The 20,193-nt window shown below is 44.2% G+C and overlaps 1 protein-coding gene across 3 annotated transcripts in view; it reads right to left on the bottom strand.

Moving 5' to 3' along the window:
• The window catches only part of EVA1A (eva-1 homolog A, regulator of programmed cell death), a 283,259-nt gene that overhangs the window by 40,584 nt on the left and 222,482 nt on the right, over positions 1-20,193 (bottom strand). Inside the window, exon 1 of one of the 3 annotated variants that reach the window (XM_089777026.1) lies at positions 14,901-15,717. The exons of the other annotated variants lie outside the window; for them this stretch is intronic. The gene's annotated coding sequence lies outside the window, so the exon portion shown is untranslated. Of the gene's footprint in view, positions 1-14,900; positions 15,718-20,193 lie in introns of those variants that run through there. 3 annotated transcript variants of the gene reach the window in all.

The raw sequence follows: 20,193 nt of genomic DNA on the forward strand, positions 1-20,193 counted from the left end.
AATTTGCGTAGCTCAAATTGCGTAGCTTATTTTTAGATAAGGGTGCAGTGTAGACACACCCTACAAGCTAAGGACATCATTGTTAGTAGTTACTTAAAATGGTTAAATCCAGGAATTTCTTGGGTAAGTCTTGACTGTGTCTTTACATATCAGATCACCCCCCAGTTTCATTGAATAATCACTCACAATCTGAGCTCATTGTTCATGACATAAACAAAGAAAACTTCTGCTTGTTGCAAGTTTATGCTTTACTGGCATTTTTCATGCACTGTACTGACTTGGTTTCAAATGCCAAAGAAATGAGAAAATCCACCCTGGTGGAAGCAGGCACAGTGTCATTACATCAATGAAGTGGCAGCCTGCTTACTTCAGCAGTGAAATTGGCCCCCAAAGGACTGAGCAAGTATAAAATTAGCACACCTGGTATTCCTTGTAATAAAATCAAAATCAGTGCTAATTAGAGAAAATAATGGAAACCAAGATATTTTTAATATAATTAAACCATTATTTTTAGGGCATGAATGCAGGGTCAGAGGGGACAGGACAAACAATCTGATTAAAAACTCTGCATGAAATAATCTGGGTAAAGACAATTTACCTTTAATTGTTCTGATATAACAATCCTCTAAACAGAGAATAGCTTTTGCACTCCTTGTTTTGGTGTGTTTGATGTCATTATCTGGTCACATCTAGCAGTGGGACCATGCATATATAATCCAGAGTCAGCAAACAGTCACCACAATAGGAAAAAGGCCAGGAAGTCTGACAGACTTTGTTATGGATGGAACTAGAACACAATAATGAAGACAGAGCTGTCATACAGAGCATGCAGGGCCTCTTGGCAAGCGGCAAACAAAATGTGGTTTTATACAGCCAAATGCACTACACACCTGGGTACAAGGAATGATGGTCATGTCTACTGAATAACAGACAATTTCCTGGAAAGCAATGACTTTGGAAAGGACCTATGAGGCCATAATGGACAAGAAACTCAACATACGTTTCTGGTGCCACGCATGTATTCAGAAGGGAAGTAGTGAATAGGCACAGAGAAGCGATTTTACCTCTATACAGGGTATTGGTGAGACTGTGTACAATTTGGATGACCACATTTTTAAAAGGATGTTAAAAACATTGGTGACGGTGCAGAAAAATAGTCACAAATTAATTCAAGGGCTGGAGAAAATGCTGTACGTATCGTGCTCATGTGGTTTATCAAAAAGAACACTGAGAGGTGACTTGATTACAGGATATAACTCAGGGGTGGGCAGTAATTTTTGACCGGGGGCCACCCTGGAAGGGGCAGCGCCAGGATGCTTCTGGGGGTGGGGAAGCCCCTTTGTCCCCCTTCCCACTAGGCACCCATGCCCCTGGCAGGGCGGGAAGAGGCTTTGCATGCTCCCCCACCCCCAGGCCAATCAGGGTCTGGGGGTGGGGGAGCTGCATGAAGCGTCCTTCACCCTGCCCCCATTCTGCACAAGCGCGCAGCACTTTGAAGTGCCATGCACTCCTCACTGGATGGGGGGGAGGGCGGAGGAAACTCCACACAGCCCCCTTGTCCCCTAATTGGCTGGGGATGGGGGAGCAGCCCGCGGTGGCCCTTTTGCCCATCCCTGGTGTAACTGCTTTCAGGGAGAAAATATTGGGTACTAAAGGTCTCTTCATTCACAGCAGCCCAGGCTAGATGACCTAATGGTTTCTTCTGTCCTTCAGGCTCTATGAATCTATCAATGGATCTATGAATCTATGGTCTTTAAAGACCGTGTGGGATTTGACATTTCAAAGTCATTCAGGGGATGTGTTTCCCCGGAATTCTATGCTTAGGATTCCGTCACCGGTGGCCAACAGCTAGTGGGACTGCGCCAACGCAAACCATAAATGTACACAAGGAAAGCTGTGATTTGCACAAATTGCATTTAACATGGCTTCAGGCAGTCAAAGGACATTAAAGTCAGAGGGACTAGTCACACGCTTAGTTACGCACATCCTTAAGTGCTTTATTGCATCAGGCCTTTAAAAGGGAGCAATGGGAACAAGCAGAGAAAGTCAGATTGAATTTCAGGGGGGAAATGAGCATTGTTGAGCATTGTCACAACTAACTCCCAAGGAAAGCAGTGGAAGCCTCACTTAAAACCGCACCATACAAAGCCATACTTAGATACTTTCAAAGCAACTAGGGAACACACAGTTGCCAGTAAAGCTAATGGCAAGCAAGTGTCTAAATCTAGCTTTGAAAAGCGCTGCGTTAGAAATTTTACTGTGTGGACCAGTCCCACATAGACAACATGATGAAGTGCATAACCTAGCAAGCCTATTCTGTCTCCACTATCCAAGATTCTTTGAATCTGTCATTCACCGTGCATTTTCACTACATTCCCTTGTTAAAACAAGTTGAAAAGCAGCCTGTCCCAGGGAAAATCCAGTGCATGAAGGTTTGGTTTTCCTTCCTCTCCTTATATTCCCCTTCGTAATTTCAGGGGGTGCAGAAGGGGCGGAGGTTACACACAACATTCCCAGTGTTTGTCATCTGTCTTTCCCCACTGTCCTTTCTTTATTCTTATGTGTTAGTTGTATCATGGTAGTGCCCGGAGGCCTCAGTCAGGGTTCCATTGTGCGAGGCACTATATCTGTTATGGCTGCTGTTTGCACCAATGGAAAAAGAATGTAAATGGGAGGAAAGGCAAAACCCCGCTACAAGACAGGTGATGTTAATTAGGAAATGGAAGTAGGGATCAGAGCACAAACCTGGTGCTGGGGTCAGCCATAGAGGTGCACAAGCTGCTCCCCTTACCCTGGTCAAAGCCATTTTGTGCATGTTCATTTCATGTAGGCTACTTTATTCCTGCTAGTGATCTTTTAACAGCAGCCAGCAGCCTGCATCACTGCTGAATGTGACTACCTATTAGTTGTCTGTTATTTTCATTTACTCTCACTTGCCTTCAGTAACTCTGTTTTTAATGGGAATCACAAATGCTCTGTGTTTCACACACCATGACTGTGTGGGGCTGAAGCCTGGATCCTGAGCCCTGCCACCCAGAGCTGATGCCAAAATCTGAGCAAAGTAGCTTTCTGGGGCCCTCTGTGTCTGGCCAGGTGGAGGATGCAGGAGCAGGATCGGGGTACAGTGTCTGGCTAGGAGGGAGAGTGTCAGAGCAAAGAAGCATGTGGGAGCAAGCTGGAGGTGCAGGGGGGAGGGTGTGGGGATCTGGGCATGAGGGGGCATGCTTATCTGGCTTCATGTCCCCTTGCAGGGGGAAAACCTCAAGCATCACTGCACTGCCATTCCTCTAGCCAGGTGGGGAGAGAGAGGAAGCTCCCTCCTCCTCTTCCCCACCCCCACATGCAGCAGGGAACCCGCACAGTTGAGAGACTGCAGCACCAGCTCTGCCTTCCCACTTAGAGGTCATGCAGAGGAGAGGGCTGTGAAGAAAGCCCCGACTTTCCCTGCGAAACCCGGCTCGCTGCAGAGAGCAGCAGAGTGAGCAGCTCCATGGCCTGTCACTCCTCCAGTCAGGTGAGGAGGCAGGGCCGCATTATGACTTTCGTGGGCCCTAGGCACTTTTGCTTTCGTGGGCTCCTCCCACCATAATAATATGCAGGGCTCGACAAATAATGCAATCAACTCGCCCGTGGCAAATAGATTGCAACCCGGAAGAGCCGGGTTCAGACGATCTGCACATGCACAGATGGCCAGACAGCGCGGCTGGCGAGCGGGGCTCGCCACGGTTCAGCGAGCCCTGAAATATCAATATTAAAAATTATTTTTAATATAACTTTAAATACTTCAACATTTTATTTTTTTTCTGTTTTAGGCAAAATTTAATAGATTTTCATGGGCCCTAAAAGTTTCATTTTTTTCTGATGTGAGAAAAAAATTAAAACATTTTCTTTGACCCTAAATGTTCATTTTTTTCTTCTGATTTTAAAAGAAATTAAAACATTTTCGTGGGCCCCTAAAAGTATTGTGGGCCCTAGGCACTGTGCCTACTGTGCCTAATAGATAAGTCGGCCCTGTGAAGAGGGGCAGGGGGAGAGAAAGTGGCATCATTCCCAGCCAAACCAGTTTTGACATCCCAAAACTATGGAGCAATCTTCAGTCACTAATGCTATATCATGGAGGGGGGAAAATCAGTAGCACAGCAACTCAAATGACTGACATGATGGATTAGCTATCCACCACATGTAATCCACCGCGCTAATATCAACAGATCCAGAGGCTTTGGCACTTCAAAACATCAGGAGCAATAAATACTTCTCAGTGTATATATGAAATGCAAATAACTGAAGTCAACGGAGAAAAACCACAAGACACTCTGGTTTCTTATTTGTCTAATCCACCCAGCTCTAATCTGAAAAGTCCAAAACAAATGTATCTGAAATCAACCCTCAGGAAAAGGTTTTCACCTGAAAGTAATGTCTTCTCATCTAGGAAGTGACAACCTCATTTTCTATCCTAAGGGATTATCTACATCTATAAAGAATCAGATACACTACAATATCCCTGACTACTCAAAAAAGTCCCAAAGAGCCTTGAAAAACAGGCAACTATATACTCAATTGTAAGATATTGTGACAAGTACCATACTTTTGTTTTTGTACAGATTCTAACACAGTTGAGTCCTGGGCCATGCAACATACCAACATACATACTTACATATATACATAAAATGGCACCTGGCATTTGTAGGTGCAAATTTTAGCACTAGTATATGGTCAAGTGTTAAAATTACTCGGGCGCACACAGACATTGGCACCTACATCTTGGTGCATGCTTACAAGTTTACACATTCTCCGCAGGTAAAGGCTCAGAGAAAAAGCTGGCCTTGTGTGTATATCTGTGTGTTTGCTTATGGGTGCATGAATATTTATTTGGATACACATGTATTTAGATCAGAAATGAGCCCAAACCAAAATACTGGATCCAGGCACCCTCAAATTGAGGAATTTTGTGCCTTGATCTCATTTCTAATATAATTATGATAGAGAAATCATTGTCGACATATAGAACTCTTCCTATATGTAATGCCGCATATTCTTCCATAGGACTGTCATTGCTGTAATCACCTAATTGTTAAAAAAAGTAATTATATCCATCATCACAACCCATGCAGCACAGCGTGCAGATAGAATTATGTCTTCCAGAGAAACCTGGTTTATGACAGAGTAGCCTTTTGGACAAGTGTGGGAACATTAACATTCATTACACATAATACACTTCTATGCTGGCCAATGAGTCTTGGAGAAAGGAGATTTCATCTGGTTCCAGCATGAAACCCAAAAAGACATTTTCTTGAAAGACTCACTGTCTGCCTTGCTGGGTTTGAACTGAATGCCAGGCATTGATAGAAAGCTGAACCAGATTACTTTCCAGTACTTCAGAAAGCAAAATTAGTAGTGTCCTCAGATGCCCAGTGCTTTACAACTGCTTGAGAATTTCACTGAGGGTTTGTCTTCACAAGAGCATTAACTTGCTATTGATAGAAATGAGATCGAACTAGCTACAGGCATAAAGGGAAACAAGAAGACCTTTTATAAATACATTAGATGCAAGAGGAAGACCAAGGACAGGGTAGGCCCACTGCTCAGTGAGGATGGAGAAGCAGTAACAGGAAACTTGGAAATGGCAGAGATGCTCAATGACTTCTTTGTTTCGGTCTTCACCGAGAAGTCTGGAGGTGTGCCTAACGTAGTGAATACAAGCAGAGAGAGGGTAAGTTTAGAAGATAGGATACACAAAGAACAAGTTAAAAATCACTTAGGAAAGTTAGATGTCAGCAAGTCACCAGGTCCTGATGAAATGCATCCCAGGATACTCAAGGAGCTGGTAGAGGAGGTATCTGAGCCTTTAGCTATGATCTTTGAAAAATCATGGCAGACAGGGGAGATTCCAGAAGACTGGAAAAGGGCAAATATTGTGCCCATCTATAAAAAGGGGAATAAGAACAACCCAGGAAACTACAGACCGGTCAGTTTAACGTCTGTCCCAGGGAAGATAATGGAGCAGGTAATTAAGGAAATCATATGCAAACACTTGGAAAGTAATAAAGTGATAGGGAATAGCCAGCATGGGTTTGTGAAGAACAAGTCATGCCAAACTAATCTGATAGCTTTCTTTGATAGGATAACGAGCCTTGTGGATAAGGGAGAAGCGGTGGATGTCATATACCTAGACTTTAGTAAGGCATTTGATACGGTCTCGCATGATATTCTTATTGATAAACTAGGCAAATATAACTTAGATAGGGCCACGATAAGGTGGGTGCATAATTGGCTGAATAACCGTAGTCAGAGAGTTGTTGTTAACGGTGCTAAATCCTGCTGAAAAGGGATAACAAGTGGAGTTCCTCAAGGGTCTGTTTTGGGACCCGTACTGTTCAATATCTTCATCAATGATGTAGATATTGGGATAGAGAGTACGCTTATTAAGTTTGCAGATGATACCAAACTGGGTGGGGTTGCGACTTCTTTGGAGGATAGGGACATAATTCAAAATGACCTTAGCAAGTTAGAGAAATGGTCAGAGGTAAACAGGATGAGGTTTAATAAAGAGAAATGCAAAGTGCTCCACTTAGGAAGGAACAATCAGTTCCATACATACAAGATGGGAAGCGACTGTCTAGGAAGGAGCATGGCGGAAAGGGATCTAGGGGTCATAGTGGACCACAAGTTGAATTTGAGTCAACAGAGTGATGCTGTTGCAAAAAAAGCAAATATGATTCTAGGTTGTATCAACAGGTGTGTTGTAAGCAAAACTTGTGAAGTCATTCTGCCGCTCTACTCTGCACTAGTTAGGCCTCAGCTGGAGTACTGTGTCCAGTTCTGGGTGCCACATTTCAAGAAAGATGTGGAGAAATTGGAAACGGTACAGAGAAAAGCTACAAGAATGATTAAAGGTCTAGAGAACATGACCTATGAAGCCAGGCTTCATGAACTGGGCTTGTTTAGTTTGGAAAAAAGAAGATTAAGCGGGGACATGATAGCGGTTTTCAAATATCTTAAAGGGTGTCACAAGGAGGAAGGAGAAAATTTGTTCCTCTTGGTTTCTGAGGACAGGACAAGGAGTAATGGGCTTAAAGTGCAGCAAGGGAGGTTTAGATTGGACATTAGGAAAAAATTCCTAATTGTCAGGGTGGTCAAATATTGGAATAAATTGCCAAGGGAGGTGGTGGAATCTCCCTCTCTGGAGATATTTAAGAACAGGTTAGATAGACATCTGTCAGGGATGGTGTAGACGGAGCTTGGTCCTGCCTTGAGGGCGGGGGGCTGGACTCGATGACCTCTCGAGGTCCCTTCCAGTCCTATGATTCTATGATTCTATGATCTTGATTGCTCCTGTTAGCATGTCCCCCCCGTGTGTACACAAAAGGCTCAGTCATGGCACACAGCAAATAAAACACTGTCAAAAGAGCCCACACAGCCATTGATTATCGTTGGTCCTCCTACCCTTTGCCGTAGATCACCGTGACATGCCAGCCCGTGTCCAATCTGCTGGCTAAACAGTGTCTGAACCTGAGCAGAAGTCACTCATCTTCACACGGTGAGGCTTGTGTCCTCAGCCCCACACTACTTCCAGCTTCACTCATCTCTGTTCTCCAGTACAGCAGAGAGAAAGAGGCTTGTTTGCAAGCCACTATGTCATGTTGTGGACAGGGCTCTGGTAAACTTTGGAGCTGATGCTATCAAAGGACATGACTTTGGGACACAGACAAGAAAGCTGGGCTATGATAACCTATGGGCCAGTTTTGGAATCAACTGTGTAAGACAACAGTGTGGCTGTGTCTACACTGGGCCACTTATTCCGGAAAAGCAGCCGCTTTTCCGGAATAACTTGAAAGCTGTCTATACTGGCTGGTTGCTTTTCCGAAAAAAGCAATGATGATCTACTGTAAAATTGTCTGTGTTTTTCCGGAAAAACTATGCTGCTCCCGTTCGGGCAAAAGTCCTTTTCCGGAAAAACTATTCCAGAAAAGGGCCACTGTAGACAGCCCAGTAGTCTTTTCCACAAAAAAGCCCCGATCGCGAAAATGACGATCGGGGCTTTTTTCCGGAAAAGCACGTCTACATTGGCCACGGACGCTTTTCCGGAAAAAGTGCTTTTCCGGAAAAGCATCCTGGCAATGTAGATGCGCTTTTTCCGGAAATACTTATAACGGAAAACTGTTCCATTTTAAGCATTTCCGGAAAAGGGTGCCAGTGTAGACGTAGCCTGTGTGTCTAGATGGGGGTGGATTGCCTTTACATATTTGCATAATTTATCACATAACTGATGAGAAAGCTGAGGATTTCATTACCATCCTCCAACTGTGTAGAAGCAAAAAGGCCACAAGCTCTCACACTGTCATTCTGAAAACGGCTGTGACTGCTCCATGCTGCTTGTGGAGAACCACCTACCCTTGACAACGAAGTGGATCCAGTGAAGTTTTGTTCCAGTGAAGACTTTGACCTTTTGTTTTGTTACCCAGCAATAATGGAATGTTCTTTTTTCACCGCTTTTTTTCTTACCTTCTTTGGGCCCATAGCAAACCCCTAAATCCTACCGCAAACAATCCTCGTTAAGATCCACAGGTGAAATTTGCAGCTCTGGACCATTTTTCTCTCTTTCCTGCTACTTCATTTAGAAGTGAATCCACCCATGGGACCATTGAGGGTCATATTCTACCATGTTTCAAAACCACTACAGTCTCCTGTTGTCATTAGGATTGCGTGGGTCGTAAGTGAAGGCAGATTTTGGACTAGAGCTTTTATAGTGTAACATTTATAAATCTTCCAAATTCTGTAGGGTCATGCCTTGAAGCAGCCAAACATCCTGCAATGTGAGATGTGCAATCTGACTCTAGCAGTCAGCATAGTTGCTTAAGCAGTGGATGCTGTGTAGAGCTTAACACAAATCATTTATATTATATCCATTCAATGCATCATCCTGGCTCGGCAAAGGGAAAAAGAAAAGAGGCAGATGTCATACTCTCTCTCAATAATCAGCACAGAAGATAACAGAGTATATAAAAGTTGGCACCACTGATATGAAGATTTTTGCTTCTGCTAGAATATTAGCCACAATTAACAAAGATCTTCAAGGCTGGTCCTCTCTGGACAGCATGTTCCATGAAAGACAATGCAAGTAGAAAGGGGTCTGTATGAAACCAAAGCTCTGTGTCACCCTGGACTTGGAAAGGAGTCAGATCTCATTCCAAATGCTTTATTTAGGGCTACAAAACACAAGAAAGCCTGATAAGAACTGGAGGCAATGAGAGAAAAGAAGAGCTAAACTCCTATTAAATTCCCATTCCTAGGTTCTTTTCAACATTCTCCTCCCCTCACCCTTACTGCACACACAGGTGTATTTTATTATTTTCTTATTCTGCTTTCTACTCTTTCATGCACCCACAGAGCTCCAATCAAAACCACATTGCCCAACTCCTCTGTCCTCCAGCTCCTCACATTCCTAAGAGCAAAACGGGCTGCTGGAGCAGAGGAGCTGTAAAATGCTGTTCTCACAATGAAAGCAGCACTTTCCAATAAAACCTAAGCTGTCTGGCTGTGCTTCCCTTCCCAGCCTCAGGGCACAACTGCACAGAAAGAGCAGCCTCAGACTGATGAAACAAATAATCTTTATTGCTAAGCATGCAACTTTGGCCCTGCCAAAAGATGCATTCAATCCAGCCACTCAAGCTACTGATTACTTACAAAAATGATGGTCCCTGGAAAGCTTTCCCCTAGTGGTAGTTGAATCGATCCCTGTTTGTGACAGTCCTTAGTTCACTTGTGATATTGACACGTTCCCCTAACACACTCCGCAAAAAAGTATGAGCATTCAGAACATGATTTATGAAGTGTCTGTAATAAGTTCATGAATGCATAAAAATACACTGGACCAATGGATACAGTTGCATGGGAGAAGGTGTGACACTAATCTTACTAAACAACGAATATGTGTTGAACCTTTCGGCTACGTCTACACTGGCCCCTTCTTCGGAAGGGGCATGCTAATTTTGAAAGTGGGAATAGGGAAATCCGCGGGGGATTTAAATATCCCCCGCGGGATTTAAATAAACATGGCCGCCGCTTTTTTTCCGGCTTTGGGAAAAGCCGGAAAAAAGCGTCTAGACTGGCCCGATCCTCCGGAATAAAGCCCTATTCCGGAGGATCTCTTATTCCTACTTTGAATAGGGCTTTATTCCGGAGGATCGGGCCAGTCTAGATGCTTTTTTCCGGCTTTTCCCAAAGCCGGAAAAAAAGCGGCGGCCATGTTTATTTAAATCCCGCGGGGGATATTTAAATCCCCCGCGGATTTCCCTATTCCCACTTTCAAAATTAGAATGCCCCTTCCGAAGAAGGGGCCAGTGTAGACGTAGCCCTCTAGTCTAGCACCCTCACGACATGACTGATGCCAAACCCGAGAATTTGCCAACCATGGGAAATCAATATTGTCTAACAGCATTACCCACGCTTCCACTGCTTACTGGGGTCTTAGAAGACATTTAGGGGCAAACTACAGCTAAATAACAGCACAGAACATTAACAACTATAAAACTTTATGGGACTGTGGGGCACTTAGCCACACCGGTGATAAGTGGACATCTGGCTAACTAAAATCATGCCAGACCACGGATGTTGCCAGACCAGAGAGTACTGGACTAGACAGGTTCAACTTGTACTACTAGGCTACGTCTAGACTGGCATGATTTTCCGCAAATGCCTTTTAACGGAAAAGTTTTCCGTTAAAAGCATTTGCAGAAAAAAGCGTCTATATTGGCACGGATGCTTTTCCGCAAAAGCACTTTTGCGCAAAAGCATCCGTGGCCAATCTAGATGCGCTTTTCTGCAAAAAAGCCCTGATGGCCATTTTAGCGATCGGGGCTTTTTTGCGCAAAACAAATCTGAGCTGTCTATACTGGCCCTTTTGCGCAAAAGTTTTGCGCAAAAGGACTTTTGCCCAAACGGGAGCAGCATAGTATTTCCGCAAGAAGCACTGATTTCAGACAGTAGGAAGTCAGTGTTCTTGCAGAAATTCAAGCGGCCAGGAGCAGCTGCTTTTGCAGAAAAACTTGCCAGTCTAGACACAGCCCTAGAGTGAATCCTTTTACTCGTCCATTAAAGCTTGTATACAGACACTTTCAGTTAAATGTAAATTGGCATTGCTCCGTTGGTTTTAACTGAACAGTATTTACATTGGTTCCAAATCTGGAGCTTGGGTTGGAAACTACACTTTTTGGTTCATTTGGAAACAAGTTCTCCAAAGGCAAACAGAATGTATAACTTCCAACTGCTTGATAAATCCAACTAGGATGGAGTTGCACTTTCAAACATCCTAAAAAGACTCAGCTTTAAAACTTTACAGCTTCTCTTCACAGCATCAAAGGAGAAGGCCATTGAATTTTTGTTTTTAAAAAGGAGCAAAGTAAGCATATTAATAGGGCTTTACCTGGCTGTAGTTAGTAAAAGAACCATTCACTTTGCTCCAAGTTTCAACACAACAATAATAATTCAAGATGCTTTAAACCTATGTACAGAGCAGCAGCTCTTTCATTGCTTCTATAAAGCAAACAGACCAGTCCTTCAGAAATAAAACAGAGGCAGGTTAAAACATATAATCAAAGAGATCAGTTTGCTGTAGATTACCACTCTGCAGCGTTTGAGGGATTAAGACAGATCCTCAAATTTATTTAGGCAGCTAACTGCAATAGGAGTTAAGCACCTAAATACCTTTGTCTAATTACCAATGCTCTAGTTGCTGGGCCCACAATCTAAATACCCCAGGGACACCTTTAGGCTATGTCTACACTGCAGGCTTCTTGCGCAAGAACTGTTTTGCGCAGGAGTTCTTGTGCAAAAGGTCTTCCACAAGAGCACATCCACACTGCCATGTGCTTTTGCGCAAGAGCATCCGTGGCAGTGTGGACGCGCTCTTGCGCAAGAAAGCTCTGATGGCCATTTTAGCCATAGGGGTTTCTTGCGCAAGAAAATTATGTTGCCTGTCTACACTGCCTTCTTGTAGAAGAGCTCTTGCGCAAGAGGGCTTATTACTCGTGGGGAGAGGAATAACTCTTCCGGAAGAAGCCCTGTTTTCCGATGCTGTACTATAAATTAACTTGTGCAAGAATGCACGTGCAGTGTAGACATCCGGTAAGTTTTTGCGCAAAAAGCCTGCAGTGTAGACATAGCCTTATGGTAAAGCTTTAGCTAAACAAAGCCACCCATCTGGTACTGGAGTCTGATGAGCAATTAGAGCTTGCATGGTGGGATTAGCAGCCTCTAATCTCTTGTGATAGGGAGCACAAACTTGCATCTCTGCTGGTCTACTTCTTGTGCTTCCCCTGGTTCCCTGAGGCCCATGGATGTTCATGTATTTTTAGCCCTTTCCAGTGCCTGTAGGACTGTCTTTCCTTGATATAACCTCATTTACAAGGGCTGAGGGACAACAAACCCACCAAGATAACCAGATCCTACGTGCGACTGCACCCATTTCATGTGGGAGAGACTTTGCCATTCTGATGAAAATCCTGCTAGCACCATTGTACCCGGTATCATTAGTGTTTCTCATGAGCTTGATTCCTTACGTGGCCCTACAGCAAATGGGGAGGAAATAAAGAGCCTTCCTTGACTGTGTACGAATCGCCCTAGAACATAGGGGAACACAGAGGATGCTGTCAATATGCCCTCTCCCCCTCAGGAAGCAGCTCACTAGAAAGGGGGCAGGGAGTAGGTGGCAGATGTTAAAAAGCTAACTGGTGGGAGTGTAGGGTGAATGGGGGGTGCGATTGTGCCACAAACAACTCTATCATGCATCTGGTGAGCTCCCGACAGCATTCTGCCTCTTAGAACCACAAGGCCTCCCAGTGCTCCACCTGGAATGGTGCAGCTGTGCAGAAAAGTCACTTGATGCAACTTAGTTCAACCACAGGATCATTATCACAATAGAGGCCTCATTTTGGGAATGAATCCCTATTCAGGAAGGGGGCTTAAGTGAACACAAAGTTAAGCATGCACTGGAGTGATTTTCTGAACTCAGGCCACAAACAGCAGCAGCCCTAGCTCAGGCTAACAGTAACTGAGTATCTCGCTAGGGAAATCAATATTTTTTGGAGGGTCCCTAGTTAATTACCCCATAGCTCTCTGTCTCTGCCCTTATCTAACTGAAACCAGTTCATAAACAGAAACCCTGCTTAGCAGCCTCAGCAGAAGACCAAGAACTGAATGAATAATATTTCCGCATTCAACTTCAACGCGAGCTACAAATACTAACTCATTATCCCTCAGTGGTAGAAAACCAGACATGTCCATTTTACAAATGAGGAAGGGAAGTGAATTGACCCAGGCCACAGACAGTCATTGTTAGAGTCATAACTACAATGGAGGCTCAGGTTCCCAGTTCGGGGTCCTGACCATTATGCTTCTCTTACACTGGCCAGGGAGACAGGACTACCCAGGCGGGTTGGTTAGCAAGGCAGGATGACCCATGGTTAGGGTACTAGGCTATGATTCAAAACATCTGGGTTTCTCCACCAAAGGCTTCGGGTGTGACCTAGCTCAAGTCATTGTGCATCTCAGTTCCCCATCTGTAAAAGGGGATGTGAGCAGCACCCTACCTCCCAGAGGACTGTCAAGTGCTTGGATACTGTGGTACCCCAGGATGCCATAGAGGCACTGAGGCTAGCGAGGGCAGAGGTATTTCAGTGACACTGGATAAGGTGGTACCTGCTCTGTGGATAAGTAGAGGAATTCAGTCTCCCTAATCCCTAAATGCCCTTTAAAATCCTTAAGAAATGTAAGAAAAGTTATTGTGATGGATAGAACGTCGCCCATGTTAGCCAGGACACGCATGCATGTGTAGAATAGAGATGGCAAATCCCTGGGGCATGTGCTTAAAACCAGTCTAGCAATGTGGTTCCATGGGCACAGATGAAACGTTAGTGTTCCCTGCTCTATTTATTCTACCTCCACCAACTCCCACTCAGTGACCAAGACTGGCATTGTTCAGTCACTGTTCTACATCTGAGCTCTTGCCTGGCTTTTACAACATTGCTAACACATCACAGGAGACTAAAGCAGGCTATAGGTAGAGCATACAGAGTTGTTACAGTCATCATCTGTTTCATGCACAACATTTATCGGCTGTCCTATGCTCCAGTCACAAGCTCCATCACAAACAAAAGGCTCAATCCCTCCCTTGTCTCAAAAATCCCTCTTATGAAAGACACATGTGAACCTGCGAGTTCAAACAGACTGAGAAAGTCCTTCTAATGGCAGGAATGAATGTTTTTTTCTTACAGAATCAGCTAGAGGTAATTGGGGGAGGGGGTTCTGGAAGATGAGACAAGTAAATCACTTCAGCATGACAATCTGGATTTGGGAAAGATCTTATCCCATGGGCCTGAGAGTCAAAGGCAGTAATTACAGGCAAAAGCAAAATAAAAAAACTAACCACCTTCCTTTCCCATAAGCAGAGGTGTAGTGGTTTGGAGAGTGAGGGAGGAAATGACCCACTCTTCAGACAGGCAGATTGCAATAATCAGAAAGCACACATTGTAGGGAGCTTAATTTAAAGCAGAGACCAGAGCCAGTGAAGCAAGAAGAAAAAGAAAAGAAGTAACAGTAAAGGAATGTTATGAGCAAGAGGAAACCGCATGTATAGAAATTGCTTCACTGAACTATATACAAACCATCCAGCACCAGCTACACCTGGGCAGATCTTTTATCTGCACAAACCTTTGATTATGTGTTTTGCTCTCTCAGGACATCAATATTTTACTTTTTCTTTTCACTAGTCAGGTTATAGTACAGACGCTCAAGCTAGCTCTAATAAGCTAAAAATACTAGGAGCAAGAAGAGGCCAATCCAGTTTCACCTGGATCCGAGATTAAGACAAAACAGCTGCAGAATTTGGAAGGTTTCAGTCTTACCTTTGCAGCCTCCAGGCAATGAGAAGTGAAGTGCCCTGGGTGCTCCCAAGTAGATGGTTGGGGCAGTGGATGGTGGTTGCTTTTCTTTAGGCTACAGATCTTACTGACTGTGGCCACAAATCGTTCAGTTTGCCTCTTCCAGCACCAGCAGTGACAGCAGCCACAGAGCTGCAGCAAGGGCATACACAGGACAAAGCCCAGGACTCTACCCAGCCACAAATCCAGGCTGAATGCTACAGGTGCTCTCCAGTGCAAGTAAACCAAATCTGGCTCTTAGCGTTACCCTGATGGCAGCCTCCTGAATGAATTAAAAAACCATCACAGCAGGAATGCCCATCAATACAAGACAGGCCACCGAGAGCAGACGCTCTGCTGAGCTCGTATCCGTCACCGACTCCACACGCTTCACTCACATACACACAGAGCCAGGCTTGCTTGCTGAATAACTGGAAACAGTCGGTGTGTATGTTGAGTCAGTGAGAGGAAAAGGTTGTCTCATTTCCTTTGCTCCCCCGCCCCCTGCATTTCATCTTAGTGCAAGCCTCCTCCCGCACCTCCAAAATAAACACCCAGGTGGGGCCAAAATGGGAAAAGGAACAAGCACAGCAGTCCAGTCTAGTAGCACTCAGTGGCAAACAGATTTTTTTAAAGAGACAGAACACTAAAACACTCCCCTTCTTGGCCCAAAACAGCACAGCTTCAGTCTGACAGACAACACATTCCTGCTAACCAGCTCTGCAAAAATACAGCACCTCTGCTTTTATTAAACTCCCTGCTTGAGAGTGCTTTTGAAAGGGCCACAGATTTGAAACCAGAGCTCAGTTCTCCTTCCCCCACAACCGGACAGGGTTTTACTTTTGTTTTTCTTTTTTTGTTAGCTTCTTTGACTTCACGTTCAAACATTTGCAGAGATTATAATATTTCAATGTGCCAGGAGTAAATAACAATAATGAACAAATAATGCCTGATACCCATATGAAATACAGCTCTTTGCTCCACTCCGGCAATAAAGCCAAATGAAACCTACTGGATTTAGCCCCCAGGAATGGCCTGAGAATAATCATACGTTTTATTTACAATGACTGGGATTTAAAAGAGGTAAGTTGCTAGATAGTTTTCCATCAACACAGGCCAGTGTTTGTATAAGGTGGCATTTCTATGCTTGTTCCCTATTTACTTTCACAGCTGGGGACATGCAGTTGTTTTTGTCTTTCGCATTTCATCACAAATTGCTTTACAAATGATGAGGTCAGTCTTCCAAACCTTTAACCTCAGGAGTATGTTTTTACTCTTGAAAGCAGTGGTGCAAGGAGTGAGTAAGGGCTTGTCCTCTATAAAAACAATCACTGTCCCAACCTCTGAGTTGCAAGCACCTCTGGGTTATACAGCTACTGTTTAACACAGCGCTGATCCTTGGCACAGCACTTTAGAACAGGAAGTCAGAAAGAGACCTCTGTTCCCTAGCAAGGGGGCTATATTCTGAAAGGATTTAAGCTGGAATTTGGGCAGCATGGACACTCACGCCCTTGTGAAATATGACACAAATCCCCAAAGTCTCCACAAGAGGTCAGGAGATACGACACTGCCCCCAGCACAATGTGCACAGTTTAAAACTAGCCCACATCAATCATTGAAAGGGCATTTATGCCACACTGTCCATTAGATGCTTCATAAAGGGTAGGTGACTAGAGAATGTGAGGGTTAGATTAGTTAAGTGAATTTCTCCTGAAGAAGGCCTTTGCACTTACCAAATCTTCAGACTCAGACACCCATGCACTCTATGCCTCAGTTTCTCCATCTTTAAAATGAGGGGAAATTATACCTCCCTTTTGTAAAGCAACTGCTGATGAAAAGTGCCAGATATACACTTATTAGCCACAGGATCAAATGAGCACTACAAATATATTAATATGATTCATTAGTTGCCCAAATTAGGGATGTTAAATTTAGATTAATTAACTAATTGAATAGTCGATGGTTTTTCCATCGACTATTTGATTAGTCGATAAGGGCACCTCCACCTTTGAACTGCCAGGCTCTTGCTACAGTTCAGAAGCAGAAGTCCTGAAAGGAGCATGGGGCCAGCAGGGAACTGGCCCCGTGCTCCTGGCAGTACCTGAGCCTTTGAAATGTACAAGAGCCCCAGCCGGGCTCTTATACGTTTCAAAATCAGAATCGCAGCAGAATCGGCATGAGCGGAGACTGCTTCAGTCCCTGCTCACACCATTTTCTGCTGTGCCTCTACCTCTCCTGCCCCCCACGGAGACAGTGTTGGGGGAACCAGCTTTTATTTCAACTATTCCGTAAGCTTATGCTTATTGGAATGTCTACTAGTCGCTTACATCCCTAGCCCAAATATGGATCCTTTTAAAGCAAACAGCTTTACAGACTGTGAGGGAGTAGAGAAAGGAAGGCCTGGCATCCCAGGGGTTAAAGAAAGCCTCTGGGCCCAGCTAACCCCCCCCCCCCACACACACACTTTACCTGCAACCAATGCCAGGCCTGGAAGGGGAGAAAAGGGAGGAGCCTGACTCAGTTTGGCATTGACTGACAAGGAGGTAGGAGCTTAGTTCAGCAGTCTGACACCATGAATCACCCAGCAGCCATGGGAGAAAGTAAGTCTCTGCCCCACCACTCTGAAAAAAGGGGGGGGGGGACTATTGGAAAACCCCAACTAAGGGGAATGTGGACTTTTGGGCCCATGCCCCAAACTTAAGGATTAAAATAGGGAGTGGCTCAGAATTCCTGAGTCAGGAACACAGAGGGATAAAGAGCCACCCCCCATTACCCTTTTCTGCCCACTTACTCTGTGAACTAGCCTCTGGGTTACTCAGCAGTCAAGTTCCCAGCCACACAGACCCATATGTACAGACAGCCCAGTGGGCCTGGCTTACCAGCAAAGAGAAGGCATGAGGCAGGCCAGATAAAGATATTTAATTCAAACAACTTCAAGCTAAACAAGGATCCAGGAAAGTGACAACTCCCCCCAGCTCTGACTGAAAGAGATAACTATCACACACTGAGCTGCTTCTGATAAGCACTGTTTTCTCACTGTTAGCAGCAGGTCATTGGTTATTGTTGCCCATTGGCTGAGCAATAATACATCAGTGGTTGGGATTTTTCACCACCAGAATCAGTAATCATTCAATTATCTCAGATGGGGCTTGAGGCATAAACATCCTCAACCCCTGGAGAGCTGAAAATAGCCACAGACATGGTATGTTATTAACTAAGGAGCCTGGAATGTGTGTATCTAGTGGATGACTAAATCTGTCTATTCAAAGCCTCCCTCAAACTTTTCATTATGCAAAACAATTAGATCACATTGCAGTCTATTGAAAATTGTAATTATGGATTGAAGAGCCCACTGCTAGGAGTAAGAAAATGCTTCTTGCTCTTCCAGGCCTTGGCTTCTGTGTTGAGAACACTAGTAACATTCCACTATGTATTAACTGTGTGGGTAGGTATCTATCTTAGGTACTCAGATGGCCACTCATCACCATAATAACCAAGTACCTGACAATCATTAATGGAATTAGCCCTTTGAAAAAGGGAGGTGCTATTGTCCCCATTTCACAAGTGGGATTCAGAGACATACAGACATTAAGTGTCAAGTATCAGAGGGGTAGCCGTGTTTCTCTGAATCTGCAAAAGCAGCGAGGAGTCTTGTGGCACCTTATAGACTAACTGAACTGTTGGAGCATAAGCTTTCGTGGGCAAAGACCCACAGATGCATGCCCACGAAAGCTTATGCTCCAACACTTCAGTTAGTCTATAAGGTGCCACAGGACTCCTTGCCACTTTTGCAGACATTAAGTGATTTGCCTAATGGCATGAAGTAAATCAGTGGCAGAATATGGAGGCGAGACACACACACACAAAAGTTTCCAGAGTGCAGGCTTGTGCCCTATTCAGTGAACTATCCTTCCTCTCCAGAAGACACTTGTACATTTGGTACAGGACCATTGTACATTTGGTACAGGACCAGCATACCAAACTGGTTTCACACCACTGCGGAGCTCAAATTAAAGAGTGTGAAACTCCTGTAAACCTTTGTTTCGCTCTGCTTAATAACAAATATGTCTGAAATTTCATTAAAATAAAAGTTGCTGTCACCCTGAGACCTGCAAAAGAAGGGTTTCAAACACAGGAGCAGGACTTTTTTTGGGGGGTGGGGTAAGATAATGGATGAGTTATAATTTGACAAAGAAAGGAATGAATGAGGCTCCAAATGGAAATAGCAAAGCAACAGAAAACTGCCACTGAGCAGCCTCATGACTGGAAGGTAGCCAACGTGACACCAATATTTAAAAAGGGCTCTAGAGGCGATCCTGGCAATTACAGACCGGTAAGTCTAACTTCAGTACTGGGCAAATTAGTCGAAACAATAGTAAAGAATAAAATTGTGAAGCATGTAGAAGAACATAATTTGTTGGACAAAAGACAACATGGTTTCTGTAAAGGGAAATCCTGTTTTACCAATCTGTTACAGTTCTTTGAAGGGGATAACAAACATGCGGACAAGGGGGATCCAGTAGATATAGTATACTTGGATTTTCAGAAAGCCTTTGACAAGGTCCCTCACCAAAGGCTCTTGTGTAAATTACATGGCCATGGGATAACAGGGAAGGTCCTTTCTTGGATTGAGAACTGGTTAAAAGACAGGAAACAAAGGGTAGGAATAAATGGTAAATTTTCAGATTGGAGAGGGGTAACTAGTGGTGTACCCCAAGGGTCAGTCCTGGGACCAATCCTTTTCAACTTATTCATAAATGATCTGGAGAAAGGGGTAAGAAGTGAGGTAGTAAAGTTTGCAGATGATACCAAACTGTTTAGGATAGTCAAGACAGAAGCAGACTGTGAGGGACTCCAAGAAGATCTCACCAAACTGAGTGATTGGGCAACAAAATGGCAAATGAAATTTAATGTGGATAAGTGTAAAGTAATGCACATCGGGAAAAATAACCCCAACTATACGTACAGTATGATGGGGGCTAATTTGGCTATGACAAATCAGGAAAGGGATCTTGGAGTTATCGTGGACAGTTCTCTGAAAACCTCCACACAGAGTGCAGCGGCGGTCAAAAAGGCAAATAGGATGCTAGGAATTATTAGGAAAGGGATAGAAAATAAGACCCAGAATATCTTACTGCCCCTGTATAAAACTATGGTACGCCCACATCTTGAATACTGTGTACAGATGTGGTCTCCTCACCTCAAAAAAGATATTTTGGCCTTGGAAAGGGTTCAGAAAAGGGCAACTAAAATGATTAGGGGTTTAGAACGGGTCCCA

This window comes from Pelodiscus sinensis, chromosome 3, assembly GCF_052426305.1.
Source record: "Pelodiscus sinensis isolate ZL-2025 chromosome 3, ASM5242630v1, whole genome shotgun sequence".
Taxonomy (NCBI): Eukaryota; Metazoa; Chordata; order Testudines; family Trionychidae; genus Pelodiscus; species Pelodiscus sinensis.